This window comes from Phytophthora cinnamomi (assembly GCF_018691715.1).
Source record: "Phytophthora cinnamomi strain GKB4 chromosome Unknown Contig12, whole genome shotgun sequence".
NCBI lineage: Eukaryota > Oomycota > Peronosporomycetes > Peronosporales > Peronosporaceae > Phytophthora > Phytophthora cinnamomi.
Genome location: NW_027150945.1, coordinates 650,377 through 661,206, shown reverse-complemented (window position 1 = coordinate 661,206; position 10,830 = coordinate 650,377).

The following is a 10,830-nucleotide window of genomic DNA, read 5'->3' as shown; positions in this document are numbered from 1 at the left end:
CGTCTTTGCTTGGATACTGCCTTTTGGCCACTTCAGCCCACTCCACTCAATAGCTGAACCACTCATCCAGCAGTGCGTCTGTCTTGGCATTTAGAGTCGCATCCGCTATACTATCTTCCACGGCATGGCGACTCTTGTCATGTATTCGTCCTTGCACACAGCAGGCAAATATGTGCGAACGTCTTGCCCCCATAGGTGGTAGTCTTCTCTAAGCGGTGTATCACATTCCAAACCGAGTCAGTCCTTTTCTTAGGCAGCTTATGAACGATGTGATTCGGAATGCCACCCGTTAATGCTTCTTCTTTCTCAACGTCTCGTTGTGCGAGATCTATCACGGTGGCGTCGCTTGAACACGAGATACCGGATATGCTGCTTGGTGTGAGCACCTGGGAATCACTGCTAGTATCGAAGAATCTGCTCACACACAAGTGACTGCAGAACCTGCATTCAGAAAGTGCTAGGGGAAACAGATCATACGCAAAGATATCACCACAGCATTGTTACCGTTTTGAGAGGTCGACATCTGGCTTCGTGCAGAGCTCATTGCTGCACAAGGGATGTACCTGACCGCCACAAACAGAGCAAGAAGATGTCTCTGCTATCTCGCTCCAATGACAGTCAATCTTAGCGCACTCCATGGGTGTGTTGCATGAGCCGCAAAACGAGAAATAAGCGACGGAGCGAGTGGGGGAGACCGCGAAGCCACCAATTTTCGCGCCCTTCAAAGATCTCACGTGAGTTGAAGTTTGGGGAACTATAGTAGTGCTAATTAGTACTACTAATGGCATTTTTTCTCTCTACTATTCAATTAGCACTACTAATCGGCCGAACCGCCAGTACTGTAGCATAGCACTACTAACGTTACTATGCTGGGGTCTACTACCGAACCCTGCTTACCAAGCCAACGACCACGGTACCACTTCAGTAGCGAACAGAGGTGTGGTTCCCTCTGCGCTAAGACGACGGAGGATCGCTGGACCAGAAGGTGGCGAATGAAGAAGGGACCAAACTGATTCAAACTGTTCTTGACGGCTACCACTCGCGAGACATATTCGGAGAGACACAACTATCCGAAAGATGCTCACTACAGTTAAGACGGCGAGACATTTTTTCTCCTCTACATAATCTAACTTTAACAAAATGTCCAATCAGACTATACAGTGATTGCTCGGAAAGAGACGTCCACTCTATAATTATCAAGTGTACTTTACCCTCCCTTCTTTGCTGCGGAGGTTGGCTGGTACACCCCGGGCAAAACGTGCAGCGGGGCTGCCGTAGCTTTGCGTCAGAGGAAGAGCGGTTAGACTCACCGAGTCTTACCTAGGGATAGCGGTCGTTCTAATACCAGAACGACGTACGAGTCCGTACACCTTCCGGACTCCAAGAGTCAACACAAGACCCTTAAGTGTAAATCCCAAACTGAATGTATTTCTCTTTGTTTGGTGTAAATATATGACGTTCACTATCTAGCATAGTGAGCCCTAATCTTTTGCATATCCATTGGCTATAAAGCCACCTACTGATGTTCCTACCGATTTAGATTAAGATGGGGACCCCACAACTCCTGTGTGTCCCACACTCTGTAGCCATCGGGTAACCTTCGTGTAACCCCGTTACATACCGATTGGATTTTTCCGGGTATATCTGTACAACATGGGCGAAAGATTGGTATCCTAGCGAGGCTCGCGTTTCACTATGTACTAATACCAGAGCAAGCATCAAAGTGCGGTACAGAGATCCCTCGGCGCAGTCGTACGAACCGCCTTTTTGTCAGCTACCAGCGCCTGATGCTCGCTCGCCCCAACCGATATGTCGCTCTTCAGGCTCAAATACTTGCTCTCCAGCTCATGCAGAAGTTGCTGTGCCAGACGCGCCACAAAGTAATGTAAAAAGTCAGGTGTGTTGCCTCCGATACGGACGGCAACGATCGCGTTCCGTCGCGGTGTTGGTCCCGTTGAGAAACCGCACTTTGTTTGTAGAATCTGTATGTCCTATATTAACAAAGATCATCCGTTCGGATCAAGCGAAACATCGACGATCTCCATAGGTAAATGTAGTGGAATCAATCACAAGCTAGCAGCAACGCCAAATAATCGCTGTCAATCAGGCCAAGCGTGTTGACTGCGGTAATAAATCTTGCTTATAACGCAAAGCACAATGACAGTGCGGAGAAACGCCATCGCAGAAAACGGCGAAGTAGACCTCACACAAACCCGTCGCGTCCGATTAGCGGTCGCGTCGGGTACTTTTCATCGGTTCTTGAATAGTGTATCTCAGGCGGCTTGGGCACTTATAGATCGATCCAAACCACCAAAAGTGTTCTTGCTGAGTTGTCGTCTCCATTGGGCGTGTGGCGGTTATCGAGCACAGTGTTTCCTTGGGTTTTGCGCGGTGTTATCGGGCGAGTGCGGCGATTATCGGTCCAGCACATTCTTCACCGGGCGTGCTGCAACCGTATCCTTTAACGTGTCCCTCCTGTTGGGCACGGGGCTGAGGGGGTGAGTACCCGAATCCAGCACCGTGTCCAACAGACCTGGGGGGGGGATTCCTTGAGGCTCTACTGTAGCCGGCGCTTGGTGGCCCTTGAGACGCGAGGGAGGGAAATTCGGTTGCGAGCAACACAGAAAATTCGTGACTGATTCTTATCCTATCCTATGTTACCTAAAAATTCGGTTCCAAGCCTAACCCTCCTTCTGTCGCGCCTCCTATCTCCAAAACGATTTATGATTCCCCGATCGGGGTGGCCCCCGATCTGGAACCGATGGATCGGAGTGCCAGAGAATGGCGAACAATCCATCCAGCCAGCGACCCTTCTCATATCTGCGTCGCCGCCCCTTTCCCGGAAACCTTCAACTTGGACCGCAGAAGATCTTCTTCCATCACCTGCGGGCCGCTGTTTCGCCAGCGTGCTGCAATCAGCCTTCGTTCCGGAGGCCGCTTTACCACATCTGGATAGCACAAAAGCTGATGTCCAGCCGAAAACCAAGTGTACTGTCACGACAAACTTAATGACTAGTGAACGGCAAGTTATATTGCGATAGCTGGTTAGTAGAAGATGCAGCACTAGGAGTAGCTCATGTTCTATTCACTTTGGCCATACCTTCAGGGAGCTCCGGCGGCTCCCCTAACGGTGCATTCACTCTCCAGACACTACAAGGAATTCTTTAGCAGTACCTGCTGATGCAAGACGAACATGACCGAGACATGCTCGAATCCCGCGCTGCCCCCCATCATCACTTCCACTCTTCTCCGTGAGCTGCTCCATGGCGCCCTCCAGGTCGTCCCTTCCAAAACAATCACTAGTACGTCACACGCTGCATTGGCGAAGTGGTGGAAGGAACGCCATGAGTACGAAGATACTATTCACAACCTTTGACGGGCGAGACGAACAATCTGATCGATCCGACGAAAAACACCTTTGTCGAAGGGCAGATCAGGCAGTGATGCCGCTTGTGCTGGAAGATGTCCCTGTCTGACGTCACCGACGATATCATTCTCATCGAGATGAACAAATTGATCTCGACGGTGAAAAACAATAGTGTTTAGGACATTGCCCAGGAAATGGTCGAACAGCTCCGCATGAATTTGAGTGAGCGTGACGTGCATGAGAGAGTTACCGAATCGCAATCTGGCCCGACGATCGGCCGACCACAGGAGGTCAGCCACTGGTGAACGGAGATACTCCGTATGCGTACAAGATACCGTCGTAGACCGGTCGTTTGATCTCTGCCACAAGTGGTTGGTTGGTGATGTTCCCGCCGGAGGAAGTCGGCAGAACCAAGCGGGAAACACTCGAGAAGTAGCTAGCCTCGCTGATCGACAGTTCCAGTCTGGCCCAACTCAGCGAGTAAACGTCGAACACCTGGTAGAGGCGATGGTCTTCGAATGTGCCACTATGCCGTACAAGGCAGCCCTGTCTGTGGGACCTCGCCGAAGTTAGCAGGGAACTCACCAAGTGGAAGGGCAAGCTGAATGATGCATTCGGTGTGCACGGGACGTCGATGGTACAGAAACTGGGCGATGTGGATTCAAGCATGGTAAGATTGCCAAAGATACCGAAGAAATCATCGGCGGACTCGCTCCTGTGAACCCTGAATCAAAGCTAATGTTTTCAGCGAGACCACACCTTATAACTTCACACAGGGTTACATCGAAAAAGAGCCGCGAACATCGGCTAATATCGCGGGATGGCACCGCTGGGGACGACGATGAAGACGATGACGACGATGGCGACGATGAGCACGATTACTCGGACCTGTCCGAGGACTTGGCAGCGCAAAGTTCGACGATGGCGACGATGAGCACGATTACTCGGACCTGTCCGAGGACTTGGCAGCGCAAAGTTCGATGATCGTACCAGCAAGAAGACGAAGGCGGGATTCAGTGCGTGAAACTGATTCACCACAACTTGCTCAACAATCTGTCGAACTTATCTGGTACACGCAACCGCAGTGAGTGATCGCTGCGGTAGCTCCAGAAATTTATTTACGAGATGGAGAGGACGAACACTTCGCAGGACCGCTGGTGCAAGCCGTTCAAGTTGTGGACGAAGGGCGAGCCAGCAATTGAGCCCACCAGCTCCTGAAAAAGACAGGTCCTTGCTCTGCGGTGCGTTCATGCCCTATTACTACTCGCAGTACGACCAGACCGCCGAAGACCGACGCTACACCGCCAAGCGGGACGAGGATGAGCGCACATGCGACTGCCTGGTGCGCCTAAATGACAGCCCGCTCAGCGAAAATAAGCATGATGACGCGAAGCGGCTCCTCAGAAAATTGCCCAAGCGCCTATCCCGTAACCCTGACTGCGATGGGTCCAGATAAAGTCATGCGACGCTGGAGATCGTCAACCATGGCGGAGAGCAGGGGCACGCACAAGCTGAGAGCCCAAGCTGGTGGAGGCGGAGTGCGGAAGGAGGCTGCCCGAGAACGCTCGAGGATGAAGCATACTGAACCCAAGTCATCTCCAGAATCCCAGGTTTACGACTCCAGACGAAGGAAACTCCGAACGCCAAGCTCCGGATGCCGACCTGCCGATGGAGCGACCACTTGCGACCACCGCCTGATTTGTACCCAGAAAGTCCGGAGATGTACCCAGAAAATCCTTCCAAGTTTCAAGTATAGTCCAGTCAAGATGTTAACGACCGACCAAGACGACCGACCATGATATGTTATACACCGACCAGATTTCTGCCCTATCCATGACCTGCTCGACGCGCGACGTGATTACGCCACGCCCGACCACAGCGAATTCAAGATAAAATGACTACTTCCAGAGAGATTGTAGGTACACACGCCTAACAGACTATATAATCAGAGAGTTCAATTTGTCAAGACGAGCGCAAGTGCTGCGGAGTCCCTAGGGGTGAAGTGGTGCTGTCAAGCAGTGAGAGGAACAAGCCTTGCCCGGAGGAACCAACCCTGCCGGCGGCCCTAAGCTACAAGACCTGCGTTTGGACGCGTCGTGACCGCGAATACCGCCGTGGAACTCTCCCAAAGGCTAAGACCAAGTTAGGCGGTGATCGGGCGACGCGCGCTCCGAAGTGACTTGTCCTATTTCATATTCCAGTTGTTGGTTCTTCGTTCGGAGGTCCCATTTCATATTAGCTGCGTTTCTAGGAGGTTGTGTGTAGTCACCCCTGGATCCGATCGATTGACTACTGTGTGATAGGATTGTATATTGTTTGACCGGAGGTTGTTCTCCTTTTGGAGTTGAACGTTTGGAAAGTCTTCTGCTTGGAGTTAATTATCTCCTTGTGGGAGCTGGTGCGCGTGAGTGAAGGGTGCTTCCGGACTCGACCGGTGGTTCGGAAGAAACTCCAGTAGACCGGTGTACGGGGCCCCCGCTCAAGGGCCCCCAAAAGAATAAGTAGCGGCTGTATATTTGCATATTTGCATATTAACTCTCTGATTTTGAAGGTTTGGCTGGAAGGATCTGCTTGTGATCTCAACCCCAGTCGTGGAGACCTACGTTTGAAATAACGTAAGCGCTCTACACCCAAGACCTTATAATTGTGAAGACAACTCACCAGGTGAAGTTCGTTCTATTGAAGGTAAACGACACCTACAGGGATTCACAAGGTCACACGCCACCTCCGTTTGGAGCACTTAGTGCTACTTCCGGAGTCTGACCCCATTGGGAAATCCGGAAGGAGGAGTAATTCTCTGGAAGGGCAGCCACGTGGTTACGTGCTATACACCTAGGCGGCAAAAGGCGCTCACCCGCCTCGCCACAGCCGGTGCGCGTGCCCAGATTTGGTAGTCCGCGGAATCTCACCGAGTTGTTTTTATATTATATTGATTGAGATCTAGGGTGTTGACTGCTAACGATCTTCTAACCGTGGTTGATATGGCTGGAAGTGGAAGCAGGAAGAAGGAAGGGCGACGGCAGTCGGCGGAGTCTGGACCAAGCCGGCAGTCGCGCCGAGTCGCGAACTTGGGAGTCGAACCGCATCGGCCTCTGGACATCGAGCGAGATGCTCGGAAGACCAATGCGGAGAAACTCAGGGCTGTCGAAGGAAGCGAAGGAAGCGTCGGCTTAGAAGGAGACGACTTCTGGAACCGCGGTTCAAGACGCGCACCAAGTGTCAACGGGCGGTGACCAGGAGATAGTTCCAGACAAGGCTGGCGCTCCCATGTCGGCGGACGCGAAGCTGGGTCCGGACGACGAGGACCAGTCTGCTCCAGACATGTCCGTCAGGGTGTCTGCGGGAGGCGCCGAGGAGGTTGAGCCCCCGGTGGGAGGTCAAGTATCGGACTCCCCCCAACCGGAGCATGAGGTCGAGGCTTCGGACGTCGACGACGAAGTCCAATACGTTGGGACGAAGAAGCCTCTGGAGGGTCCGGCCGACGACGCCGAAGTCGTGGAAGTCGATTCGGACTCGGACGATGACGACGATGAGGTGCAGCTGGTGAAGGTCGAACCGGCGGTCAAGACGGAAGCCCACCTGGTGACGGTCCAGGAAGACCAAGTGCTTGAGGACATGGAAGTGTCTTCGCCGAAGGCTTCTGGGACGGCTTCTGCCCGAACACCAGCCCAAGTGCGGTCGACATCGGTGTCTCCGAACTGAAGTCCATGTGAAGGCGTACGTGGCTGATCAAGTGCGACGATGGGAGAGGGACGTCTCGGAAAGGAGCGTTCCTCTGAACATCTAGATTAAATGGCCTCAAGCGCGTTTGGATTCGACGTCATATATGTCTGCGGTCCTGACTTCGTCTGAGAACTTGCGGAAGCGGACGTCGATGGTGGTGGAGGCTGACGCTTGGATCGCCGAGATGGAACTGAAGCGTCTGTCGTTTGGGTCCACCCGAGACTGGACGACCGTGACGATCCCGGTCGGAGTTTTCTCCCCGCGCGAGTGCGTCGCAGTGCTCCAGACGCAACAGGCCAGGGCCGGATTCGGGTTCTTGAATCTGGTCCCAAGCTGGTTTCGGACACGAGCCAACAAGGCGCATCCTGTAACGGGGTTACACGCACAAGTGGCTTGTAGCCACTTGGGAATTTAACAGATAGGTTATCTGTTAAAAGTTTTAGATACTTCCTCGCCTTGGTGTAAGACACACCAATGGATACATTGAAGTGGACCACCACACAGAGTGGTCCACACCTACCCAAAGATCCTATTGGTAGAAAGCAACATCTTTCTACCAATCAGAGACATGCATATTAGCGGGGCTCTGACAGCCAGCCGCTGCCAACCCTTTCATAGATGATAAACAGTTTTTAGCAGATTTTAGAGGAAGATCAATTTACAAGCAATACAGTTCTCATTTTACCTAATCTAAGTCACTTGGAATCCCTTCTTATTTAACTTATATTTGTGTATTCAAATATAATTAACCTAAGTAATTACTAAGTACTTACGCTTCCTCATACACGTTGCGCAACGTGTAAGCTAAAGTAGTGAGTCAAGTTAGACCCACTACACCTGGTAGCACTTTGTAGTCCGTCCAACGACCGACTGCTTGACGTTCGTACGCGGTGTACGAACGCGGAGCCGAGAACCACATGAGCACGGAGGTGCCCATGGAGAGCTCCAACACGCCTGCAACGCATGTTGCACGCGCTGACTGCCCCCACCTGTCTGACCCAGAGTGGGAGGCCCTCCAACGACTGTCAACAGTCATTGGAGAAGCGGCGATAGCTACAATGCTGCGTACGCTATCGCCGACGGAGCAACATGGTGTTGCTCTGGGGTTGATCATGAAGGAGCAGCGTGACGCTGCTTCCTCAGTGACGGCGTTGTCAGGGACGACACCGCGTGCTCAATCATTGAAATTGAAAGTTAGCAATTACGTGGGAAGAGAGGGCGAGCCTATCCTCGGCTGGCTTGTCGAGCTCGACACAGCCATAGCGGCTCGACGCATCGTCGACCCGTTGTCAAAGGTTGCGTTCGCCACGTCATGTCTTGGCGGACGAGCGAAGAGTTGGGCATACGGACGCCGACTCTCGGATCCTACGTGCTTCAGCACGTACGAAATATCCAAAGAGGAGCTCAGACAAGCGTTTGAGCTCCCGCAAAATGAGTTCCGGTCGAGGGCGGAGTTTCTCGACCTGCGGCAGGGTAAGCATGACGTCCATGCTTACGCGCAACGTGGACGATATTTGGTCTCAAATATCGTGACTAATCCAATTGACGAGGCGACTAAAGTCGTCACGTTCATGAAGGGACTGATAGATGGGCCTGTGAAGACCTATCTCTTCCGAGAGTACCCGAGTACTCTCGAAGCTGCAATCACCCTTGCGTTCGCAACCGCGCCCGGTAATGAGCACGGGAGGTCCGGAACCAACGGACCTCTCGAATGCAACGGCTGCTGGCTACCAGCAGCACGGAAGTAATGTGCGATGCTTCCGTTGCGGAAGGATCGGTCACTTTACCAGAGAGTGCACGGCTCCCGTGCACTACAATGGTGGCCGTCGTGGCGATGCCGGGCATCGCCGCGAACAAACAAACAACGTGAACATTCAGTAGGCGCGGGGCGCCCTACTGGTAATGATGTCACGCGTGCCGACATCGGGCGCGCGATACTGAGGACTGCAGCCCCCAGTGAGACCAGATCTCGCTGCAAGAAGCAAGATGACAGGCCGAACCTAGTCATCTTGAAGGTTTACTCGAAGAGAGCGAGTGACTCTCTTCGAGCTTTGGTAGATTCAGGCGCGTCGAACAACTTTGTTCGACTGCGAAGCCTGTCGAGACTTGACTTCGAGGAGGTAGATACACCTCGAAGTCTTCTGGAGGTACGACTGGCAACAGGTGCCATCGTAAAGACCGAGAAGCGCGTCGTGAACGTGCGCTTCTCGTACAAACAACGAGTGTTTGTCGAACACTTTATCGTCCTGGACCTGGACGATAAGTTCGACGTAGTAATGGGCATGCCGTGGCTTGCACGGCATGATCCGGTAATAGACTGGAGGAAGCGCACGCTCGTGCGCTTCGGTCGCGACAGCGGAACAGAGAGCGATGGCCCTGTTACCGCAGCGCGCGCACCAGCAGGTGCGCGCGGCTCACCAGTCGAGACAGCGCTTAATGCTGCTGTCCCGGAGTGCCCAAGAAGTGCGCGAGGGCGCGCACAAGTGAGACCCACGTCGGCAATACTGCCGACGTCGGAAGAAGAAGATGTGTTGGTTCCGGGAACCAACACTCACATTCAAGTGTGTAAGGGACAGTCCCTGACCCGAAGAGGTCAGGTCGACGACGACGCTCGGTCATGAGGGGCTCCGCCAATGAATGGCGTCGAGGTGACGAAGGCGTGTCAACTCCGGGAGTTGACGCTGCAAACAGTGCGGACGGTTGCAAACGTACCGCACTGACGCAATTTGCATGCTGTCGTGCAGCCCGGCTGCACGACGAAGCGCCATGCGATCAAGCCGGGCTTGATATCGCGCGCCCGCAGACAGGGTCTGCCGGCGAAGGGACACGTTACCGTGCAGCCGGGCTACACGAAGGAAAATGCGGTCAAGCCGGGCTTGATACCGCGCGCCCGCGGACAGGGTCCGCCGGCGAACAACTGTCCACGGCCGGGCCTGGACCAGAAGAACAACTGTGCGGAGCCGGGCTCCGCACAACAAGAAGACGGCGCAAGCGGAAAACGCTGCGCAAGTCTCGGTCCGGGACCGAGACGCAACAAGAGCAGTCTGCTGGGCAGACTGAGGTGGTGACGCCGAATGTCGAGACGCTAAGCGTCTTGACGCGCACCGATACTGGATTCCAGTGTCGTGCCATGGAACTCGCTAATCCTCCAACGACGGCGTCGGAGTTGAGGTCGCTTCCAGCCATGAGCTGGAAGCGCTTCACGCGCGACTTGCACGATGGACGCATCGAGCAAGTCTGCGTTCTTTCGGACAGCGAAAGAACGGAGAGCGAGAGCGAAGAGCTGAGGCAGCTCTTCATGGGAAGTACCACTGAGAGCGAAGACACTCTCAGTGCGAAGACGAAGCGAGAGCGGTTCGAGGAACAAGGTTGGGACTCGCTGAAGTCGAGTCCCTATTACGAATTGTTGAGGGAGTACAAAGACGTACTCCCGGAAGAGATTCCTGCGGAGCTTCCGCAGGATAAGGGCATTCAGCACGAGATTGATCTCGTGCCGGGCACGAAGTACTGTGTCACGCGGCAGTGGCCACTGCCGCGAGAGCAAGTGAAAGCGATCGACGACTTCTGTGAAAGTCGTCGCAAAGCAGGACAAGTGCGGGAATCGAAGTCCCCGCACAGTGCTCCGACGTTCTGTGTCAAAAAGCCACAGGGCGGATGGCGCATCGTTCATGCATACAACAAGCTGAACGATGCGACGGTACCGGCGCAGACGCCGATACCGCGAAAAGATGTTATCATCG